Source organism: Schistocerca gregaria, chromosome 11 (genome assembly GCF_023897955.1).
Source record: "Schistocerca gregaria isolate iqSchGreg1 chromosome 11, iqSchGreg1.2, whole genome shotgun sequence".
NCBI lineage: Eukaryota > Metazoa > Arthropoda > Insecta > Orthoptera > Acrididae > Schistocerca > Schistocerca gregaria.
In genome coordinates, this window is record NC_064930.1 from 62,679,125 (window position 1) to 62,703,321 (window position 24,197).

The following is a 24,197-nucleotide window of genomic DNA, read 5'->3' on the forward strand; positions in this document are numbered from 1 at the left end:
AGAAGAGTTTTTTTAGCGTTTTAGTTATAGCGTAAGTTTCTTTTTCCCCTCCGTCGTTTTCAAACAAATGAGTAACTGCATAAGTTTTTTCCCCCTCCATCGTTTGAAAACGATGAGAAAGAAACTTATGCTGTTACCAAAACTTTAAAAACGCTCTTCTTGGATTATTTGCTAAGTTTACACTATTAATCTCTTCCACTGTTTCATACATATTTTCCGCGTTTGACTTACGAAATTCGTAACCTAACATCAAATCTTTTCGTGATAGGAATATGCATTTCATCTCATTCAAGAGGACAAATAAAGCATGTATTAAGACGAATTACACCTGAAGATGAACCCACAGGGTCCGAAGTGCATCGTGTACTGAATAAAACACGAAAAATTGTGACTGAAGGCGTTTTTTAATTCATACCTCGAGTGTATTGAGTAGAGTCACATTTGAAGCTGCAAAAAATGGATAAAATTTTAAAAAAATCACTTCTACTGCAAGCTCTTTGCTTTCTATATTTTTGGAGGAGTTAATATGGACCAAAACGAGACGAATACTGCAGTTAACATGGGCTGTAAAATGGATACGTTAAGAGGTATGACCACTCGCTCAGTAGAAGAGATGTGTTTGACTTTAGTGAAGATAAAGAAGTGCTCGTAGCTGTTGTGGTGTGCACTTTAAGGACCATGATAACTACACTGTTTTGCTTCGAATGAACGTCCCTGTCACATCCTTTAATACTGACCATGTATCCTTAGACTCCCTGTATGGGTCAAATATTCTGTTTACTTCATTTCGTTGGCTCTCGTGAGTTTTGCCTAATAATTGTGCGACGTCACGTGTAATAGAATTCCTCAAGCATAAGTGGATGAATTTGTTTGTATTGCTATCGATTTTTGGCTTTGTTTATTGGTATCGGTGATTTAAGTCGAGCTACGTAGGTCAAGTGATGTTTTGAGTACCAGCTGAAGTTGTTCCGCGCCTATTTTGTGTTTTTGGCCTTTGGAACCAACCACTGTATCGAGTTACCTCCGGTTGTTTCGTTTGCTCTTTTCGTCATTTTGCAGTTATATTTTATATTTCACTTTCTCACCACCCGAAACGTTCGAATTCCCGTGGCTACAGTATTTATTATAAAGAATTAGTACGGCTCTGTGTTTGACGTTTATATTTTGGCGCCGTGGGAACAGATAATATCCTTAGTCACCATTTTGAAATGAAGCTTTTGGCACATTTTGGATCTTGTTATGACGACGACGACATTGGTCGAAGTCAGCAGATGGTATCCAAGGCTCTGGTTTATCCGCGTCATGTATAAGCCACTGTTTGGATTACTCGGATACTGTTTCCGATCGCTGGGCGCTTTTGGTTACTGCATCACGGAGCACGCGTCTCTTCGCTCTTGTGGGTACAGAGTCGTGTGTGTGTGTGTGTGTGTGTGTGTGTGTGTGTGTGTGTGTGTGTGTGTGTGTGTGTGTGTGACCCCTGTGCGTCATCCGGTGATCGTTGGTCCGGACGCTGATAGCTACTTCCGGGTTACATCCGCACTTACAGGGTGTTTCAAAAATGACCGGTATATTTGAAACGGCAATAAAAGCTAAACGAGCAGCGATAGAAATACACCGTTTGTTGCAATATGCTTGGGACAACAGTACATTTTCAGGCGGACAAACTTTCGAAATTACAGTAGTCACAATTTTCAACAACAGATGGCGCTGCAAGTGATGTGCAAGATATAGAAGACAACGCAGTCGGTGGATGCGCCATTCTGTACGTCGTCTTTCTGCTGTAAGCGTGTGCTGTTCACAACGTGCAAGTGTGCTGTGAACAACATGGTTTATTCCATAGAACAAAGGATTTTTCTGGTGTTGGAATTCCACCGCCTAGAAGACAGTGTTGTTGCAACAAGACCAAGTTTTCAACGGAGGTTTAATGTAACCAAAGGACCGAAAAGCGATACAATAAAGGATCTGTTTGAAAAATTTCAACGGACTGGGAACGTGACGGATGAACGTGCTGGAAAGGTAGGGCGACCGCGTACGGCAACCACAGAGGGCAACGCGCAGATACTGCAGCAGGTGATCCAACAGCGGCCTCGGGTTTCCGTTCGCCGTGTTGCAGCTGCGGTCCAAATGACGCCAACGTCCACGTATCGACTCATACGCCAGAGTTTACACCTCTATCCATACAAAATTCAACCCCTAAGCGCCGCTACCATTGCTGCACGAGAGACATTCGCTAACGGTATAGTGCACAGGATTGATGACGTCGATATGCATGTGGGCAGCATTTGGTTTACTGACGAAGCTTATTTTTACCTGGACAGCTTCGTCAATAAACAGAACTGGCGCATATGGGGAACCGAAAAGCCCCATGTTGCAGTCCCATCGTCCCTGCATCCTCAAAAAGTACTGCTCTGGGCCGCCATTTCTTCCAAAGCAATCATTGGCCCATTTTTGAGATCCGAAACGATTACTGCATCACGCTATCTGGACATTCTTCGTGAATTTGTGGCGGTACAAACTGCCTTAGACGACACTGCGAACACCTCGTGGTTTATGCAAGGTGGTGCCCGGCCACATCGCACGGCCGACGTCTTTAATTTCCTGAATGAATATTTCGATGATCGTGTGATTGCTTTGGGCTATCCGAAACATACAGGAGGCGGCGTGGATTGGCCTCCCTATTCGTCAGACATGAACCCCTGTGCCTTCTTTCTGTGGGGACACTTGAAAGACCAGGTGTACCGCCAGAATCCAGAAGCAATTGAACAGCTGAAGCAGTACATCTCATCTGCATGTGAAGCCATTCCGCCAGACACGTTGTCAAAGGTTTCGGGTAGTTTCATACAGAGACTACGCCATATTATTGCTACGCATGGTGGATATGTGGAAAATATCGTACTATAGAGTTTCCCAGACCGCAGCGCCATCTGTTGGTGACAGTTGTAACTACTGTAATTTCGAAAGTTTGTCTGCCTGAAAATGTACTGTTGTCCCAAGCATATTGCAACAAACGGTGTATTTCTATCGCTGCTCGTTTAGTTTGTATTGCCGTTTCAAATATACCGGTCATTTTTGAAACACCCTGTACATCCGAGTCTGCATATACAGGGTAAATGTCGGGACGTAAAGAATGGATAAATTATTCGAACATTACATGTAAATGGAGCATCTACCTTTTTTATCTGCATTATTTGCATCCAGGACGAGGAACCTATTATGAATCTCATATCTAAATAAAAGCGGCAACTGCATGGACGGACTTCTGTTTGGAAATGAAGGAAAAAAGGACTGATGAACAATTAGTCCGAAAATGCATCGTTGTCACTGTATATGGCGCTGACGAATGAAAGTTCTTCTGATCACGTGCCGGTTCTTCCTCGTGTATTGCAAGCTGTGTGATTGACGCAGCTACTGTAATTAGCAGAATGGTCCTGTATTGATGTCGGGAACAAGGCGAGATGGTGTTAGTGTACGACCAAGCTGATGGTCGAGAGGCAGCACAGCTGTACCAAAACAAGTACTTCCACAGACACCAACAAAATCACATAAAAGCTTTTCTTGGGCGCTTGTGTGGTCATTATTCCTTTCAAGCAGACGAACGTGCAAGGAGGCGGTGGACTGTGCCTACACCATATTTTGGAGGACCGGGTTCTGTAGGTTAGTGAGACGAACCCTAGTACAAGCTCGAGACAAGTGGCCCGCCATCAAGGTGTAAGCCAAAGTACGATTATGTGTATTCTACATGACAAGCGCTATATCCCTATCGCCTGCAACGAGTGCAAGGATTATCAGCAACGGATTTGCCTCTACGGTAAGGATTTTGCCGAAGTTTCTTGCATCAGTCCATCACAATTAAGGGGTTTCTCTAATCAGTCCTCTTTACCGACGATTACCTACCAGAACTGGTGTCATCAATCTGGATAATCGTCATCGGTGGACTACAGACAACCCTCAGGTAATGATTGAGGCATTTTATCAACATCGGTTCAGCATCAGTGCGTGGGCAGAGACTGTTGGCGACCACATACTTGGACCGGTTATTATTCCATTAACGCCTGGACGGAGGAACGTACCTGGGTTTCCTGCGGAATACTTAACCTGGGCTGCTTGAGAAGGTGCCTTTGTTGGTACGGCAGGTTACGTGGTCTCTACATAACGGAGCACCACCCCACTTCCACATTACAGTTCGCCGCCACTTCAACATCATTTTCACGTTGGATAGGACGTGGAGAGACGGCAAAGGACTTGGAAGAGCAGTTGAACGGAATGGACAGTGTCTTGAAAGGAGGATATAAGATGAACATTAACAAAAGCAAAACGAGGATAATGGAATGTAGTCCAATTAAATCAGGTGATGCTGAGGGAATTAGATTAGGAAATGAGACACATAAAGTAGTAAAGGAGTTTTGCTATTTAGGAAGTAAAATAACTGATGATGGTCGAAGTAGAGAGGATATAAAATGTAGACTGGCAATGGCAAGGAAAGCGTTTCTGAAGAAGAGAAATTTGTTAACATCGAATATAGATTTATGTATCAGGAAGTCGTTTCTGAAAGTATTTGTTTGGAGTGTAGCCATGTATGGAAGTGAAACATGGACGATAACTAGTTTGGACATGAAGAGAATAGAAGCTTTCGAAATGTGGTGCTACAGAAGAATGCTGAAGATTAGATGGGTAGATCGCATAACTAATGAGGAAGTATTGAATAGGATTGGGGAGAAGAGAAGTCTGTGGCACAACTTGACCAGAAGAAGGGATCGGTTGGTAGGACATGTTCTGAGGCATCAAGGGATCACAAATTTAGCATTGGAGGGCAGCGTGGAGGGTAAAAATCGTAGAGGGAGACCGAGAGATGAGTACACTAAGCAGATTCAGAAGGATGTAGGTTGCAGTAGGTACTGGGAGATGAAGCAACTTGCACAGGATAGAGTAGCATGGAGAGCTGCATCAAACCAGTCTCAGGACTGAAGACAACAACAACAACATACACGTCCACTGGACAGCGAACTCCTCGAATAGAAACAAAGTGTGGGAAACACTATGATCTAAATGTCACAACACGAACTGGAGACCTTTTGCCCGTTCAGAAGTAAAATTTTGGTAAATGTCCTGATAGTAATAACTCCGCAGCAGTACGTCATTTCCGTCAGTAATTCGTCTTCTGTAAGGGAGGTTTCAACATTATTGATGACAACTTAGTAGTGAAGGCCTTCGGAATGTAGGCCTCCAAATTTGCTTTGTCTAAGAGAAAGTGCTGAACTAAGGCATTGGCATTTAACCCTGGCATAATCTAAATTTTCACACGGTTTTACCCCACCACTGTAATATTGATTACGCGCTTGAATAATGACTAGCAGTACCGCCTAATACGTTTGCCTAGTGCCATGCGGTCGCGACTGCCTACGTTTCTGTCTCTAAAACTATAAACTCCGACCGCCGTGTCATCCTCAGCCCACAGGCGTCACTGGATGCGGATATGGAGGGGCATGTAGTCAGCACACCGCTCTCCCGGCCGTATGTCAGTTTACGAGGTCGGAGCCGCTATTTCTCAGTCAAGTAGCTCCTCAGTTTGCCTCACAAGGGCTGAGTGCACCCCGCTTACCGACAGCGCTCGGAAGACTGGATGGTCACCCATCCAAGTGCTAGCCCAGCCCGACAGCGCTTAACTTCGGTGATCTGAAGGAAACCGGTGTTACTACTGCGTCAAGGCCGTTGGCATCTTTCTGTCTTTGCCTTCAACAAATAAGACGAAATACCCCTTGTCGGCAAAAAATGGTTCAAATGGCTCTGAGCACTATAGGACTTAACTGCTGAGGTTATCAATCCTCTAGAACTTAGAACTACTTAAACCTAACTAACCTAAGGACATCACACACATCCATGCCCGAGGCAGGATTCGAACCTGCGACTGTAGCGGCCACGCAGTTCCAGACTGTAGCACCTAGAACCGCTCGACCACACCGGACGTTGGATAGGACGTGGAGGCCCTGTAGCATGGTCTGCTAGGCCACCGGACTTACACCTCCTGGATTTTTACGTCTACGGGCATCGGAAAAGCGTAATGTATGTTGAACCAGTTCCCGATGTGCAGACCATTCAACAGCGTGTTTACGACGTCTGTGACGCTGTTCCGAAAGAGGCCGGAACATGCGTATTTTCTGGTAAGTTCCAATGGGACCAAACTGCTGAGGTCACCGGTTCCTAGGCTTACACACTTCTTAATCTAACTTAAACTAACTCGCGCTAAGGACAACACAAACACCCATGCCCGAGGAAGGACTAGAAACTCCGACCGGCCATTTCGCAGAGAGTTGATGATCTCTTCGGCTGCCACCTAGCTGCTGTCATCCTCATGATATTAACAAACAAACAAATAGATTTGTAGTTTTACAAAAGTAACATAGTACATATACGGTAAACATTGCATCTGTTTCGTAATATTTTAAAATAATAAGGTTGGATGGCTGCTGACAATATGTCGTTACTGCGTAAACTCAGGAAAATACCCTTCATCGTCACACTTGCGTGGTATAGTAATAAATTTACGTCGATTTCTTATTAATGCACAGAGGACTACTGAATATCATGACTTTCTTACAGTGAGGTGACAAAAGTCATGGGATAGCGACATGCATACCAAGAAGAAATGCAGATGATAAACGGGTATTCATTGGACAAATATATTATATTACAAGTGGCAATTTTTGAGCATAGATCCTAAGAAATCAGTACCCGGAACAACCACATCTGGCCGTAATAACGGCCTTGATACGCCTGGGCATTGAGTCAAACAGAGATCGGATGGCGTGTACAGGTACAGTAGCCCATGCAGCTTCAACACGATACCACAGGTCATCAAGAGTAGTGACTGGCGTATTGTGACGAGCCAGTTGCTAGGCCACCATTGACCAGACGTTTTGAATTGGTGAGAGATCTGGAGAATGTGCTGGCCAGGGCAGCAGTCGAACATTTTATGTATCCAGAAAGGCCCGTACAGGACCTGCAACATGCCGTCGTGCATTGTCCTGCTGACATGTAGGGTTTCGCAGGGATCGAATGAAGAGTAGAGCCACGGGTCGTAACACATCTGAAATGTAACGTCCATTGTTCAAATTGCGAACAAGAGGTGACCGAGACGTATAACCGATGGTAACCCATACCATCACGCCTGGTGATACGCCAGTATGGCGATGACGAATACACGCTTCCGATGTGTGTTAACTGCGATGTTGCCAAACACGGATGCGACCATCACTATGCTGTAAACAGAACCTGGATTCATCCGAAAAAATGACGTTTTGCCATTCGTGCACCCAGGTTCGACTACACCATCGCAGGCGCTCCTGTCTGTGATGAAGCGTCAAGGGTAACCGCAGCCACGGTCTCCGAGATGATTGTCCGTGCTGCTGCAAACGTCGTCGAACGTCCCCATCTGTTGACTCGGGGATCGAGACGTGGCTGCACGATCCGTTACAGTCATGCGGATAAGATGCCTGTCATCTCGACTGCTAGTGATACGAGGCCGTTGGGATCCAGCACGGCGTTCCGTATTACCCTCCTGAACCCACCGATTCCATATTCTGTTAACAGTCATTGGATCTCGACCAACGCGAGCAGCAATGTCGCGATACGATAAACCGCAATCGCGATAGGCTACAATCCGACTTTTATCAAAGTCGCATCCTTGATGGTACACATTTCTCCTCCTTACACGAGGCATCACAACAACGTTTCAGCAGGCAACGCCGGTCAACTGGTGTTTGTGGATGAGAAATCGGTTGGAAACTTTCCTCATGTCAGCTCGTAGTAGGTGTCGCCACCGGCGCAAAGTTGTGTGAATACTCTGAAAAACTAATCATTTGCATCTCACAGCATCTTCTTCCTGTCGGTTAAATTTCGCGTCTGTAGCACGTTATCTTCGTAGTGTAGCAGTTTAGTATCCAGTAGTGTACATATGGCGGTAGAATCGCGTGCAAAAGGTAGAAAAGGGCAGCGCATTGACACAGCTGTTATTTGTACTCAGGCGATTCTTGGTGAATGGTTTTCGAGGTGATTATGGCCGCCTGACGGGAACTAACAGACTTCGAACGAGGATTCGTATTGGAGCCAGACGCACAGGACATCCCAGTTCGTCAATTATTAGGGAATTCAGTATTCCGAGATACAAGGTGTCAAGAGCACCAAATTTCAGTCATTACCTCTCACCACGGAGAACCCAGTGGCCGACGGCCTTCACTTAACGACCGAGGGCAGCGACGTTTGCATACAGTTCCCGGTCCTATCAGATCAGCAACACTACATGAAATAACCGCAGTAATCCAAATGGGACGTAAGACGAACGTATCCCTTAGCACAGTGTGTCGAAATCTGTCGTTAATGGGCTATGGTAGCGGACGAGGGACACGAGTGCCTTTGCTAACAGCACATCTCCTGCAGCGCCTCTGCTGGGCTCGTGACCATATCGGTAGGACCACCAGACTACTGGAAAGTTGTGTCCTGCTCAGATGAGTCGCTATTGGAATGATCATATAAAGTTGATCGTCGGTAAAGCAGATGCCAGACTGAGATTCATTGGAAGAATCCTAAGGAAATGCAATCCGACAACAAAGGAAGTAGGTTACAGTACGCTTGTTCGCCCACTGCTTGAATACTGCTCAGCAGTGTAGGATCCGCACCAGATAGGGTTGATAGAAGAGAGAGAGAAGATCCAACGGAGAGCAGCGCGCTTCGTTACAGTATCATTTAGTAATCGCGAAAGCGTTACGGAGATAATTGATAAACTCCAGTGGAAGGCTCTGCAGGAGAGACGCTCAGTAGCCCGGTACGGGCTTTTGTTAATGTTTCGAGAACATACCTTCACCGAAGAGTCAAGCAGTATATTGCTCCCTCCTACGTATAACTCTCGAAGAGACCATGAGGATAAAATCAGAGAGATTAGAGCCCACACAGAAGCATACCGACAATCCTTCTTTCCACGTACAATACGAGTCTAGAATAGAAGGGAGAACCGATAGAGGTACTCAGGGTACCCTCCGCCACACACCGTCAGGTGGCTTGCGAAGTATGGATGTAGATGTAGATATTTCAGTTGGTAAGAGCTCACGGTAAGTTTCGAGTGTGGCGCAGAACCTACGAAGCCATGAGCGCAAGTTGTCATCAAGGCATTGTGCAAGCTGGTGGTGACGCCACAGTGGTGTGGGTTGTGTTTGCATGAAATGGGCTGGGTCCGCTGGTCCACTTGCACCGATCATTGACTGGAAATGGTTATGATCGGCTACTTGGAGACCATTTACAGACACTCGTGGACTTCATGTTCCCAAACAACGATGGAATTTTTATCGATGACAGGGCGCCATGTCACCAGGCCACAGTTGTTCGCGGTTGATTTGAAGAACATTCTGGACATATGAAGATAAAATTGTTCCGAAAGAACATATACCACTGATGACCATGCAGCTTCTCTAGAAAGAAATGATAATTAATCGAAACCCTCAGCTGCAAACAAGTGTTGTTGATATATCTCAGTGGGGACAGTTGAAAATTTGTGCCCCGACCGGAATTCGAACCCGGGATCGCCCGCTTACATGGCAGACGCTCTATCCATCAGAGCCACCGAGGGCACAGAGGATACCGCAACTACAGGGACTTATCCCTTGCACGCTTCCCGTGAGACCCACATTCCCAACTGTCCAAAACCTACATTCGTAATGCTGCTAAAGGATATTTGCCCATTCCCTCATTACTCGCGTCACCTAATATGACGATTCCCGTAAGAGTTGGGGCAAAGTGTGCGTATTCTCACAGAAGGTCAATGGCCGGGTAGTTAAGATAGTAAGATTGCCCGAACTCTTACGGGAATCGTCACCTTAGTTGGCACGAGTAATGAGTGAATGGTAAAATATCATTTAGGAACATTATGTATGTGGTTTTGGACAGTTGGGAATGTGGGCCTCACGAGAAACATGCAAGAGATAAGTACCTGTGCCCTCGGTGGCTCAGATTGATAGAACGTCTGCCAAGTAAGCAAGCGATCTCGGGTTCGTGTCCCGGGTGGAGCACACATTTTCAACAGTCCCCATTGAGGTATATGAAAAACACCCGTTGGCAGCTGAGGATTTCGATTCATTATCATTACATTCTGGAGAATTCGAGCTAATTATTTGACCACTTGGATCGCTGCTGATGAATCCTATCGAACATTTGTGGAACGAGATCAGTTCACACGCACAAAATCGTACACCGGCAACTTTCGCTATTACGGGCGGCGAAGGAGGCAGCGTGCCTCAGTATTTCTGCTGTGGGCTGCTAATGACTTGTCGAGTTCATGCCATGTCGAGTTTCTGTACTTCACCGGGAAAAAAAGATGATCGGACACGATATTAAGATGTTTCCCATGACTTCTGTCACGTCAGTGAACATATAAACATTGTATTTATTGCGTAATAGTAAAATAAACAAGCTAGATACTAACGATATGTCGTTTCTGCGATAAGTGATACAAAGAAAAAACCTTCATCACCACACTTATGCGGCGTAGTGGTAACGGGCCACTCCGTAGTTCAGGGGACAACGTTAGGAAACTGAATAATATCACTTTCACATGGGTGAAACGACTTATGCAACACGTAACAGGAGACAAGGATGTTGTGTATTCCATATTTAATTCGCCTTCAGAAAGACATCATGTGGCAATGATGGAAGCTGCGAGCTAGCACACCGCCCGATCCGTATCTGCTAGTGTAAAGCATATCAAAGTGCCCAAAGTTATTCAGAAAAACGCGGCGGTATACTTTTATTTACGGGCTCTGTAGAAGATGGTATGCATAGGTGTTGAGACTGCGGTAGTAATAGTTTTGTTTCGCTCGGTGCCCTCAGAGGCTTTAAAAAATTTTCCAACAATTTTGGCGCGTGAAAACATACTCTCATTTTTATTCTAAGGGAGAAAAAGACAGTGGCAAAGAGATGGAAAAGTAATACAGGGTGTTTCAAAAATGACCGGTATATTTGAAACGGCAATAAAAACTAAACGAGCAGTGATAGAAATACACCGTTTGTTGCAATATGCTTGGGACAACAGTACATTTTCAGGCGGACAAACTTTCGAAATTACAGTAGTTACAATTTTCAACAACAGATGGCGCTGCCAAGTGATGTAAAAGATATAGAAGACAACGCAGTCTCTGGGTGCGCCATTCTGTACGTCGTCTTTCTGCTCTAAGCGTGTGCTGTTCACAACGTGCAAGTGTGCTGTGGACAACATGGTTTATTCCTTAGAACAGAGGATTTTTCTGGTGTTGGAATTCCACCACCTAAAACACAGTGTTGTTGCAACAAGACCAAGTTTTCAACGGAGGTTTAATGTAACCAAAGGACCGAAAAGCGATACAATAAAGGATCTGTTTGAAAACTTCCAACGGACTGGGAACGTGACGGATGAACGTGCTGGAAAGGTAGGGCAACCGCGTACGGCAACCACAGAGGGCAACGCGCAGCTAGTGCAGCAGGTGATCCAACAGCGGCCTCTGGTTTCCGTTCGCCGTGTTGCAGCTGCGGTCCAAATGACGCCAACGTCCACGTATTGTTTCATGCGCCAGAGTTTACACCTCTATCCGTACAAAATTCAAACGCGGCAACCCCTCAGCGCCGCTACCATTGCTGCACGAGAGACATTCGCTAACGATATAGTGCACAGGATTGATGACGGCGATATGCCTGTGGGCAGCATTTGGTTTACTGACGAAGCTTATTTTTACCTGGACGGCTTCGTGAATAAACAGAACTGGCGCATATGGGTAACCGAAAAGCCCCATGTTGCAGTCCCATCAGCCCTGCATCCTCAAAAAGTACTGGTCTGGGCCGCCATTTCTTCCAAAGCAATCATTGGCCCATTTTTCAGATCCGAAACGATTACTGCATCACGCTATCTGGACATTCTTCGTGAATTTGTGGCGGTACAAACTGCCTTAGACGACACTACGAACACCTCGTGGTTTATGCAAGATGGTGCCCGATCACATCGCACGGCTGACGTCTTTAATTTCCTGAATGAATATTTCGATGATCGTGTGATGGCTTTGGGTTATCCGAAACATACAGGAGGCGGCGTGGATTGGCCTCCTTACTCGCCAGACATGAACCCCTGTGACTTCTTTCTGTGGGGACACTTGGAAGACCAGGTGTACCGCCAGAATCCAGAAACAGTTGAAGAACTGAAGCAGTACATCTCATCTGCATGTGAAGCCATTCCGCCAGACACGTTGTCAAAGGTTTCGGGTAATTTCATTCAGAGACTACGCCATATTATTGCTAGGCATGGTGGATATGTGCAAAATATCGTACTATAGAGTTTCCCAGACCGCAGCGCCATCTGTTGTTGACAATTGTAACTACTGTAATTTCGAAAGTTTGTCTGGCTGAAAATTTACTATTGTCCCAAGCATATTGCAACAAACGTTGTATTTCTATCGCTGCTCGTTTAGTTTGTATTGCCGTTTGAAATATACCGGTCTTTCTTGAAACACCCTGTAAATACTGGAAGATGGACTTAGTGGCTGAGGTGCAGAAAGAGTTAAAGAGGCAAAGAGAGGGACACAGTGGCAGTGGATCTTGCAAGGTGTCCCGAAAAGAATGGCCCGATTTTAACTTGTCATAATATTGTGACAAAAGTCACTAGGTAACTGAAACAGCACTGGATGTAATCGTCATGGTCTAGAGTTTCACAAAAAATCCGCTAGATGTCGCTACGAGCGCTGATCCGGAGCGTGTAGCCAGTCTCACGCAATATGGCATCCGCGCAATTTAGTCGTACTCAAACAGTGATCGCAGTTCAGCGATCACCAAAGAACATTCGACGGCGGTATAAACAGTTTGAAGAAACAGGGTGCCTCAGAAAGGCAAGGAATGAGATACTGGCAGTAAGAGAGAGCAAGAGGGAGGCAGTGCCAGTGAGAGAACCTCATACACGACTGGCCATTAAAATTGCTACACCAAGAAGATATGCAGATGATAAACGGGTATTCATTGGACAAGTATATTACACTAGAACTGACATGTGATTACATTTTCACGCAATTTGGGTGCATGGGTCCTGAGAAATCACTACCCAGAACAACCACCTCTGGCCGTAATAACGGCCTCGATACGCCTGGGCATCGAGTCAAACAGAGCTTGGATGACGTGTAGAGGCACAGCTGCCCATGTAGCTTTAACTCGATACCACACTTCATGAAGAGTAGTGACTGGCGTATTGTGACGAGCCAGTTTCTCGGCCACCATTGAGCAGACGTTTTAAATTGGTGAGAGATCCGGGGAATGTGCTGGCCAGGGCAGCAGTTGAACATTTCCTGTAACCAGAAAGGCCCGTACAGGACCTGCAACATGCGGTCGTGCATTATCCTGCTGAAATGTAGGGTTTTGCAGGGATCGAATGAAGGGTAGAGCCACGGGTCGTAACACATCTGAAATGTAACGCCCACTGCTCAAAGTGCCGTCAGTGCGAACAAGAGGTGACCGAGATGTGTAACCGATGGCACCCCATACCCTCACGCCGGGTGATACGCCAGTATGGCGATGACGAATACACGCTTCCAATGTGCGTTCACTGCGATGTCGTCAAACACGGATGCGACCATCATGATGCTATAAACAGAACCTGGATTCATCCGAAAAAATTATGTTTAGCCATTCGTGCAGCCAGGTTCGTCGTCGAGTACACCATCGCAGGCGCTCCTGTCTGTGATGCAGCGTCAAGGGTAACCGCAGCCACGGTCTCCGAGCTGATAGTCCGTGCTGCTGCATACATCGTCGAACTGTTCGTGCAGATGGTTGTTGTCTTGGAAACGTCCCATCTGTTGACTCAGGGATCGAGACGTGGCTGCACGATCCGTTACAGCCGTGCGGATAAGATGCCTGTCAGCTGGACTGCTAGTGATTCGAGGCCGTTGGGATCCAGCACGGCGTTCCGTATTACCCTCTTGAACCCATCGATTCCATATTCTGCTAACAGTCATTGGATCTCGACCGACGCGAGCAGCAATGTCGCGATACGATAAACCGCAATCGCGATAAGCTACAATCAGACCTTTATCAAAGTCGGAAACGTGACGGTACGCATTTCTCCTTTTTATACGAGGCATCACAACAACGTTTCACCAGACAACGCCAGTTCAAATGGCTCTGAGCACTATGGGACTTAACAGCTGAGGTCATCAGTCCCCTAGAACTTAGAACTACTTAAACCTAACTAACGTAAGGACATCGCACACATCCATGCCCGAGGCAGTATTCGAACCTGCGACCGTAGCAGTCGCGCGATTCCGGACTGAGCGCCTAGAACCGCTAGACCACCGCGGCCGGCGACAACGCCAGTCAACTGCTGTTTGTGTATGAGAAATCGGTTGGTAACTTTACTCATGTCAGCACGTTGCAGGTGTCGCCACCGGCGCCAACATTGTGTGAATGCTCTGAAAAGCTAATCATTTGCATATCACAGCATCTTCTTCCTGTCGGTTAAATTTTGCGTCTGTAGCACGTCATCTCCGTGTGTAGCAGTATTAATGGCCAGTAGAGTAGTGTTTGGAAAAGACAGATTACAGTCGGTGTGGAGTGTTTTTTGCTGTCAGAAGTAGTTTACCTTGTAGTGAAATTGAAGCAGATAGTTCCTGTGACTTAATATGGGTTAAAGTAATAATTGGTTCGTTTTACCGACCCCCTGATTCAGATGATGCATTGCTGAACAGTTCAAAGAAAACTTGAGTCTCATTTGAAATAGGTACCCAACTCATACAATTTCAGTTGGTGGTGACTTCAATCTGCCCTAGACATGTTGGGAAAGATACATGTTTAAAACCGGCGATAGGCATAAAATGTCGTCCGAATCTGTACTGAATCCTTTCTCAGAAAATTATTTCGAACAATTAGTTCAGTAGCCCTCTCGATGTGTTAATGGTTACGAAAACGTATTTGATCTATTAGCAATAAATAATCCTAAACAAATAAAGAGCATTATGACGAATACAGGGATCGGAAATCACAAGGCAGTTGTAGCGAGACTGAATACCGTAACATCCAACCCACCAACAATAAACGCAAACACCGATTCCTGTCAGGTCACCTAAGTTAAGCGCTGTCGGGCTGGGCTAGCACTTGGATGGGTGACCATCCGGTCTGCCGAGCGCTGTCGGCAAGCGGGCTGCACTCAGCCCTTGTGTGGCAAACTGAGGAGCTACTTGAATGAGAGGTAGCGGCTCCGGTCTCGTAAACTGACATACGGCCGAGAGAGCGGTGTGCTCACCACATGTCCCTCCATATCCGCATTCAGTGACGCCTATGAGCTGAGGACGACACGGTGGCCGGTCTGTGCCGTTGGGCATTCATGGCGTGTTCGGGAGGAGTTTTTTATATCTATTCGTAAGCGTAGATCACATGTGATTTGAATTCAAAGAAATTGTGTCTATGGCAATTGTGGGTAATGTACCACATAAATTAATAAGCGATGGTACTGATCATCCCCCACCCCGGTACATTAAGCGGGTCAGAACACACTTGCAGAAGCAACGAAGAAAGCATGTAAAATTTTAAAGGACGCAGTATCCACAAGATAGGCGCAATTTTACAGAAACTCGTAATTGAGCGCGAACTTAAATGCGAGATGCTTTTAATAGTTTCCACAACAAAACGCTGTCGCGAAATCTGGCAAAAAGCCCAAAGATTTCTGGTCGTATGTAAAATACACCAGCAGGAAGACGCAATCAGTACCTTCTCTGCGCGATAGCAACGGTTGTGACAATGATGACAGTGTCATTAAAGCAGAGTTACTAAACACGGTTTTCCGAAACTCGTTTACCAAAGGGTACGAAGTAAATATTGCAGAATTCGAATCTAGAAGAACTGCCAACATGAGTAACTTAGAAGGAGATATCCTCGGTGTAGTGAAGCAGCTTAATCACTCAATAAAGGCAGGGCTTCCGATCCAGATTGCATACACGCCAGGTTCCTTTCTATCATGCAGATACAATAGCTCCATATCTAACAATGATATACAACCGCCCGCTCATCGAATGATAAGGAAATAGGAGGAATCTGCTGACTTACAGACCCATATCACTGACGTCGATTTTCAGTAGGGTTTTGGAACATATTCAGTGTTCGAACACAATGAATTATCTCGAAGAAAACGATTTATTGACTCAGTAATCGCGGAGTCAGGAAAAATCGTTCTTGTGGGACACAAATAGCTCTCTATTCTCGCGAAGTAATGTGTGCTATCGACAGGGGTCAAATTGATTACGTATTTTTAAATTTCCAGAAGACTTTCGACACCGTTACTCACAAACCACTTCTGATAATGTTGCGTGCCTAATGGAGTCTGAGTTGTGCGATTGGATTCCGTAGTAACTAACTGAAAGTGTTCGAGTAAAATAAAAGTAATATCTGGCGTTCCCGAAGAAAGTGTTATAGGGTCTCTACTGTTCCTGATCTACGTAAAGGACACAGGAGACAATCTGAGCAGACCTCTTAGATTGTTTGCAGATGATGCTGTCATTTACCGTCTTGCAAAGTCGTCAGATGATCAAAACCATATACAAAATGATTTAGACAAGATATCTGTATGTTGCCAAAAGTAGCAATTGACTCTAAATAATGAAAAATTGGAAGTGATCCACATTTTTGGTAAAACACCTAGAAAATGCAATATATCGACAAAAAGAGACTGCGTACACCACCGTTGTCCGTCCTCTCCTGGAGTATTGGTGTGCAGTGTGAGATCCGCGTCAGATAGGAGTGATGGAGTACATCGAAAAAAAGTTCAAAGAAGGGCAGCTCATTTTGTAGTATCGTGAAAAAGGGATAGAGTCCAACGGACATGATGTTCGGATTAGGGTGGCAGTCATTAAAACAATGGCGTTTTTCGTCGCAGCAGAGTCTTCTCGTGATATATCAGTCGGCAACTTTCTCCTCGTAATAGGAAAATATACTATTGGCTCCAACCTACATAGCAAACAATGATTTTTAAAAAAATAAAAAAAATCAGCGCTCGCACAGTAAGATTTAAGTGCTCGTTTTTCCCGCGCGCTGTTAGAGAGTGGAACTGTAGAGAAACAGCTTGAAGATGTTCTATGAACCCTTTGCCACGCATTTAGTTGTAAATTGCAGAGTGATAATGTATGTGTAGATGCAGTAGGACAGAACGAAGGAGATTGCGGCTGTGACAGAGAGACACAAAGAGATAATGACAATGATTTGGGCTGCATGAGTGAGTTACAAAGGGCAAAGGGGAGTGAATGGATATGAGCGACCCACAGCGATTTACTAGCGAGTGTCAGTGAGTTACAATCAGAGGAGCTTATGGGAGTCGTTAGTGAGTTGCATGTTTAAAAAAAGCAGGAATATGTTCACATGTCAAAACTGAAAAAGTTTTTAAAGGTGCTGAAGAATGTATAGTGAGACAGCTGGTACCTCACTTGTCAATCAAATGGTTTTAAAAAACAGGAACATATTCAAATTTTTTGTGCTCCGATGGAGCATTTCTCTGCTGGTCCTGTATCAGAGGAAGTTTCATTGTCAACTTGGCAGTTACTCAGGAAGCTGGTTATAGCGTTGCGGGTTGCCCGCATGCCAGGCGAAGCTGGTGGCTACCCACATAAGCCTACGTCGTTCGTAGGTATAGCGGTTATCGCTGAGAGAACAGTTTTCGGTTATATCGTCTGCTTTCCATGCCAGTTAATCGACGGTTAACTTGTTAACCTGACTGTTGTCCGCCTCCGTAGCGTAGCGGTAGCGTTTCCGCCTACCACGCAGGGGGTCCGGGTTCGATTCCCGGCAGGGGACAGAGTGTTGTGTGTCCTTCTTCCCATCATTGACCCGCAAGGTCTTGCAATACAGCGGCCGAACTCCCCCGCATGGGGCCTCCCGGTCAACAATGACATACCTTCATTCCCATTTCCAACCTGACTGTTACAACCGCAGCCAGCCGTGGTGGCCGTGCGGTTCTAGGCGTTTCAGTCCCGAACCGCGTGACTGCTACGGTCGCAGGGCATGGATGTGTGTGATGTGCTTAGGTTAGTTAGGTTTAAGTAGTTCTAAGTTCTAGGGGACTGATGATCTAAGGTGTTAAGTCCCATAGTGCTCAGAGCCATTTTTTTGTTACAACAGGTTTCTAAAATGATTTTGGTTTTTTAAATTTCTATTATTTCATGTTAACTGAATCTTCCTTGGTCTCTTGGTAGAACAACATTATAATAAATGAAAAGCACTAGTTTCCTTTTGTTCTACAGTACGAGGATAAGTCAAATGAAGTCCTTAAATATTTTTTTTTTAAATACAAAGCTGTATCCCTTTCCAACATAATCTCCCCCATGCTCAATGCCAGTCCTCCAGCGCTTACGAAGTGCATAAATTCCTTTAGAAAAAAATTCGTTTGACAGTCCGCGCAACCCCTCATGCACCGCGTGGCGTACCTCTTCATCAGAACGGAACTTCTTTACTCCCATTGCGTGTTTGGTCGAGACATATGGAAATCACTTGGGGCAACGTCTGGTGAGTATGATGGATGAGGAAGATATTCAAAATGCAGGTCTGTGATTGTTGCAGCTGTTGTACGGGCAGTGTGGGGCCTTGCATTGTCATGTTGGAAAAGGACACCTGCTGACAGCAGTCCACGTCGCTTTGAAATGATTGCAGGCCGCAGAAAATCAAAACAAACTGCAAAACTATTTAGAAAAAATATCTGAATGGTGGGAAAAGTGGCAGTTGACCCTAAATAACGAAAAGTGTGAGGTCATCCACTTGAGTGCTAAAAGGAATTCGTTAAACTTCGGTTACACGATAAATCAGTCTAATCTAAAAGACGTAAATTCAACTAAATACCTAGGTATTACAATTACGAACAACTTAAATTGGAAGGAACACTCAGAAAATGTTGTGGGGAAGGCTAACCAAAGACTGCGTTTTATTGGCAGGACAGTTAGAAAATGTAACAGACCTACCAAGGAGACTGCCTACACTACGCTTGTCCGTCCTCTTTTACAATACTTCAGTGCGGTGTGGGATCCTTACCAGATACTACTGACGGAGTACATCGAAAAAGTTCAAAGAAAGGCAGCACGTTTTGTGTTATCGCGAAATATTGAGAGAGTGTCACAGAAATGATAGAGAATTTGGGCTGGAAATCATTAAAAGAAAGGCGTTTATCGTTGCGACGGAATCTTCTCACGAAGTTCCAATCACCAATTTTCTCCTTCGAATGCGAAAATATTTCGTTGACACCGACTTACATAGGGAGAAACGATCACCACGAGAAAGAAAGGGAAATCAGAGCTCGTACAGAAAGATACATGTGTTCATTCTTTCTGCGCGCTGTACGACATTGGGATAATAGAGAATTGTAAAGATGGTTCGGCGATCCCTCTGCCAGGCACTTAAATGTGATTTGCAGAGTATCGATGTAGATGTAGGTGCAAATTGCTAACTTTATAATCCTACCTGTTCGTAGATTAAAACATGAGAAACGCTGAAATTAAAGCTAAAATCCGTACATATCCAGAAGCTGGAACGATATCTCTTATACACTGTGTACTAATGATAATAACCGTTTTAACCATATATTTCGACTTGTATTCCTAATCAAGTTCCGTAGGTAATAACAATACATAAGTTCAGTGGGAGGGGGCAGCAGGAGACGGAGTGCCAAGAGGGGAGGGGGGATGGATATAAAAAACGAGAAAGAGGATCTGGACAGAGAGGTGAGGAAGGAGGAGATGAGTGAGACTGTGACAATTAAGAAATATACAGGGTGGGGAGGAATGTGATGGACAGAGATAGGGAGGGAGGAAGAGCAGATGAACGGAGGGGGGAGAAGGAGGGACATAGACAGAGGGAGGAGAAGGCGATTGGGATGTATATCCAGTTCTTACGGATATTTATAATAGCGAAGAATTACCGGGTTCGCTAGTTACGAATAAAAATTATTCCATTTTCGACAAAGGTTCACTTAAAAACGAAAAATGTTAGCACTGCTGCTTGGGCTATTTGATATTTCGGTTTTTTTTTACTCGGTTAATAGTGAAAAAAAGAAACACTTGTTACAACCGAGACCAAACAAATACCGATAAATACTGATTATTCTGAATTAAAACACCGGTATCAGTCTTAACGGGTCGGTTTTGTCCATCCCTACCTGCGCTACGTGGCAACGCAGTGCCGCAGCAGTTCTTCATGGCACAGACTGGTCAAGCCATTGGTAAATCCAGGAGAGGCGTGGCACCAAATATCTTTCCATAAGTAATGCGACTCCTGTAAATTACGGTCAGATGGTGTGCAGGGCAGATAGCGTCCCAGATGTGTCACTTCGGGTTCCGATCAGGCGAATTTGGTGCCGAGGCATTAACGTGAGTTGATTACCATGCTCCTCAAACTACTGTACCACTGTTGTGGCCTTGTGGCACGAACGGTTTTCTTGCTGCAAGGAGCTATTGACGTAGGGGGGGGGGCATCAAGCGTGAAGGAATGTACATCGCCCACAGTAGTCTTCAAATGATCCACTCCACTCGTGGTGTCTTCATTACTGCCGCAATTCTTATGCAACTCAGGTGAATGTTCCCCATATGTAGGAACAGGAAAATTTCCCGAAAACGCTAACACGAAAAATAACGCGAAAGAAGCGGTTTTCAGCAACATAGCGCAAAATCAGCTATTTATACGGGATATCGCGAAATTTGTAATTTTGTGGTACAAAAATGTGACAGATCTGAGACGCTACTGTATTACTATTTGCAACAGATTTTTGTTAATTGTTAAAATTGTATTTTGACACAGCCGGCCGCTGTGGCCGAGCGGTACTAGGCGCGTCAGTCCGGAATCGCGCTGCTGGTACGGTCGCAGGTTCGAATCCTGCCTCGGGCATGGATGTGTGTGATGTCCTTAGGTTATTTAGGTTTAAGTAGTTCTAAGTTCTAGGGGACTGATGACCTCAGATGTTAAGTATCATAGTGCTCAGAGCCATTTGAACCAATTTTTGCGTTTTGACATCTAATAAATGGTTCAAATGGCTCTGAGCACTATGGGACTTAACTTCTAAGGTCATCAGTCCCCTAGAACTTAGAACTACTTAAACCTAACTAACCTAAGGACATCACACACATCCATGCCCGAGGCAGGATTCGAACCTGCGACCGTAACGGTCGCGCGGTTCCAGGCTGCAGCGCCTAGAACCGCTCGGCCACCCTGGCCGGCTTTGGCATCTTATCTCCACAAGGCTGAGGTTCGTCTATTAAGCTGGGAGCTCATTTGGCGCATAACGAACTTAACTGTGGTGACGAAAGTTGACACTGAAATTAGAAGGAAACGTTATTTGAAAGAAAAAAGAAACAACAGATTTTGGCCCTAAAGAACGGAAGTGGCAAAAATGAACACAAAATGCGGCAAAAAGAATCCGAATTTGGGAAAACATAATAATTTTGACAAAAAATAACAACGAATTTCTCAAAAAAAGAACGCCGAATATAGCAATAAATCACACTGAATCTGCCAGTAAAATAACGCCACTTTTTGCAAAAAACAACAAATTTGGCAAGAGAACGTCACCGACCTTAGCAAAAACGAAGTGTGAAAGAACGACACCGAATTTGGCAAAATAACGACACCGAATTTCGCTATAAATGACACCCGAATTTGGCAAACCCTTCCTTGCAAAAAAATAACGCCGAATGCGGCAAAAAAGCATCGAATGTATTGAAATGACAACATATTTAGCTAATATTAAAGAATTTGGCTGAAGTGACAACTAATCTGGCAGTAATAACAACGAATCTGGCAAAACATAACACCGACTTTTGTAAGAGATAACACCGAACTGGACAAAGTAACAGCGAATTTGGCCGCGAAATAAACCCATTGTTTGCCTTCCGCACCCACAGCATCATATTGCTTAGGGCTGCGATCGCGCCACGGTTCCGTGTCCGTGTGGCACAGCGTGCGGTGCGTGTGGGTCCCGTGTCCGTCCGCGCGTGTTGCGGAGTTTACTCTCCCGCGTGATGCGATTCGAGGACACTGCCAGGCGGGGGGTTTCACTGGTGCGGTACATCTGTCAGAGAATAACGCACGTGTCCTAATGCCAGGAATTAATTACACGAGGCGTGTTTGAAATTTAAAAAAAAACACATGCTAAGATATCTCAATAATTTTATTTTTACATGAAAGCCCGTATCTTAATCTACGCACTGACGCCATTACAGTCTTCCTTGTTGTGTACTGAGTGTTCAAGATGTCTCCGATAATCGAGAGTCCCGCCGACTGTGAAGTACGGGCTGTTATAAGATTTCTCAGTGCTAAAGGCCTAAAAGCGATCGGTATTCATCGTGAGATCTGTGCACTTTACGGAGAAAACAATATGAGTGTTGGAATGGTAAGGAAGTGGGTGAGAGCATTTAAAGACGGCCGCACAAATGTGCACGATGAACAACGCAGTGGGCGTCCTTCGGCCGTTAATCAAAGTTTGGTACAGGAAGGGGACAGTAAGGTGAGAGGAAACTGACGCTTTACGATTTCCTCCTTCCGGGATGACTTTCCTAATGTTTCTCGTAGTGTTTTGTATGGCACTGTGACCGAGCACTCGAATTACCGCAAATTGTGCGCACGTTGTGTACTGAAAATGTTGATGGATGTGCAGAAAACCAAACGTTTAGACAGTGAATTGACTTTCCTCGAGCGGTACCACCACGACGGTGGTGATTTCTTAAGCCAAATTGTTATGGACGATGAAACGTGCGTGGCCTACGTCACACCAGAATCAAAGCAACAGTCCGTGGAAGTTGAGTAAGGGCATCGTTTTGCTGCAAGACAATGCCCGTCCGCATGTGGCGAATCGGACCAAAGATCTCATCACATGTTTTCGGTGGGAAACTCCAGATCATCCTCCGTACAGCCCCGGTCTTGCGCCCAGTGACTGCCATCTGTTCCTATACTTGGCCGGTCAGCGTCTTCGAGACGATGACGAAGTCAAAACAGTGGTGATGCAGTGGTTAACAAGTCAGGCGGCAGACTTCTATGAGGAGGGTACTCAAAAACTGGTACAACGTTATGACAAGTGCGTCAGTATTATTATGTAGAAAAGTAGAGTAAGGTACAGGCTGTCATGTAAACATAAAATTATTGAGATATCTTAGTGCGTCTTTTTTTCATTTCAAAACGGTACTTACTTAAAAAAAAATGCCACGTAGATGAGTTTCTCAAGGCAGTCCCAACGAGTGTCAGGACACACTTTTTGCCATCATTGGATATGGCCTAACGATATCGGCACCCACATGGCATCCAGCATACGGCACCTCGATCATACACTCCTGGAAATGGAAAAAAGAACACCGGTGTGTCAGACCCACCATACTTGCTCCGGACACTGCGAGAGGTCTGTACAAGCAATGATCACACGCACGGCACAGCGGACACACCAGGAACCGCGGTGTTGGCCGTCGAATGGCGCTAGCTGCGCAGCATTTGTGCACCGCCGCCGTCAGTGTCAGCCAGTTTGCCGTGGCATACGGAGCTCCATCGCAGTCTTTAACACTGGTAGCATGCCGCGACAGCGTGGACGTGAACCGTATGTGCAGTTGACGGACTTTGAGCGAGGGCGTATAGTGGCCATGCGGGAGGCCGGGTGGACGTACCGCCGAATTGCTCAACACGTGGGGCGTGAGGTCTCCACAGTACATCGATGTTGTCGCCAGTGGTCGGCGGAAGGTGCACGTGCCCGTCGACCTGGGACCGGACCGCAGCGACGCACGGATGCACGCCAAGACCGTAGGATCCTACGCAGTGCCGTAGGGGACCGCACCGCCACTTCCCAGCAAATTAGGGACACTGTTGCTCCTGGGATATCGGCGAGGACCATTCGCAACCGTCTCCATGAAGCTGGGCTACGGTCCCGCACACCGTTAGGCCGTCTTCCGCTCACGCCCCAACATCGTGCAGCCCGCCTCCAGTGGTGTCGCGACAGGCGTGAATGGAGGGACGAATGGAGACGTGTCGTCTTCAGCGATGAGAGTCGCTTCTGCCTCGGTGCCAATGATGGTCGTATGCGTGTTTGGCGCCGTGCAGGTGAGCGCCACAATCAGGACTGCATACGACCGAGGCACACAGGGCCAACACCCGGCATCGTGGTGTGGGGAGCGATCTCCTACACTGGCCGTACACCTCTGGTGATCGTC

General features: G+C 45.8%; 1 protein-coding gene and 1 non-coding gene across 2 annotated transcripts in view; both read left to right on the plus strand.

The window, feature by feature from the left end:
• Positions 1–24,197, plus strand: part of LOC126295504 (insulin-like growth factor 2 mRNA-binding protein 1) — a 717,023-nt gene that overhangs the window by 224,726 nt on the left and 468,100 nt on the right.
• Positions 17,756–17,827, plus strand: Trnag-acc (transfer RNA glycine (anticodon ACC)). Its single transcript has one exon. It is a non-coding gene; the product is annotated as a tRNA-Gly (tRNA).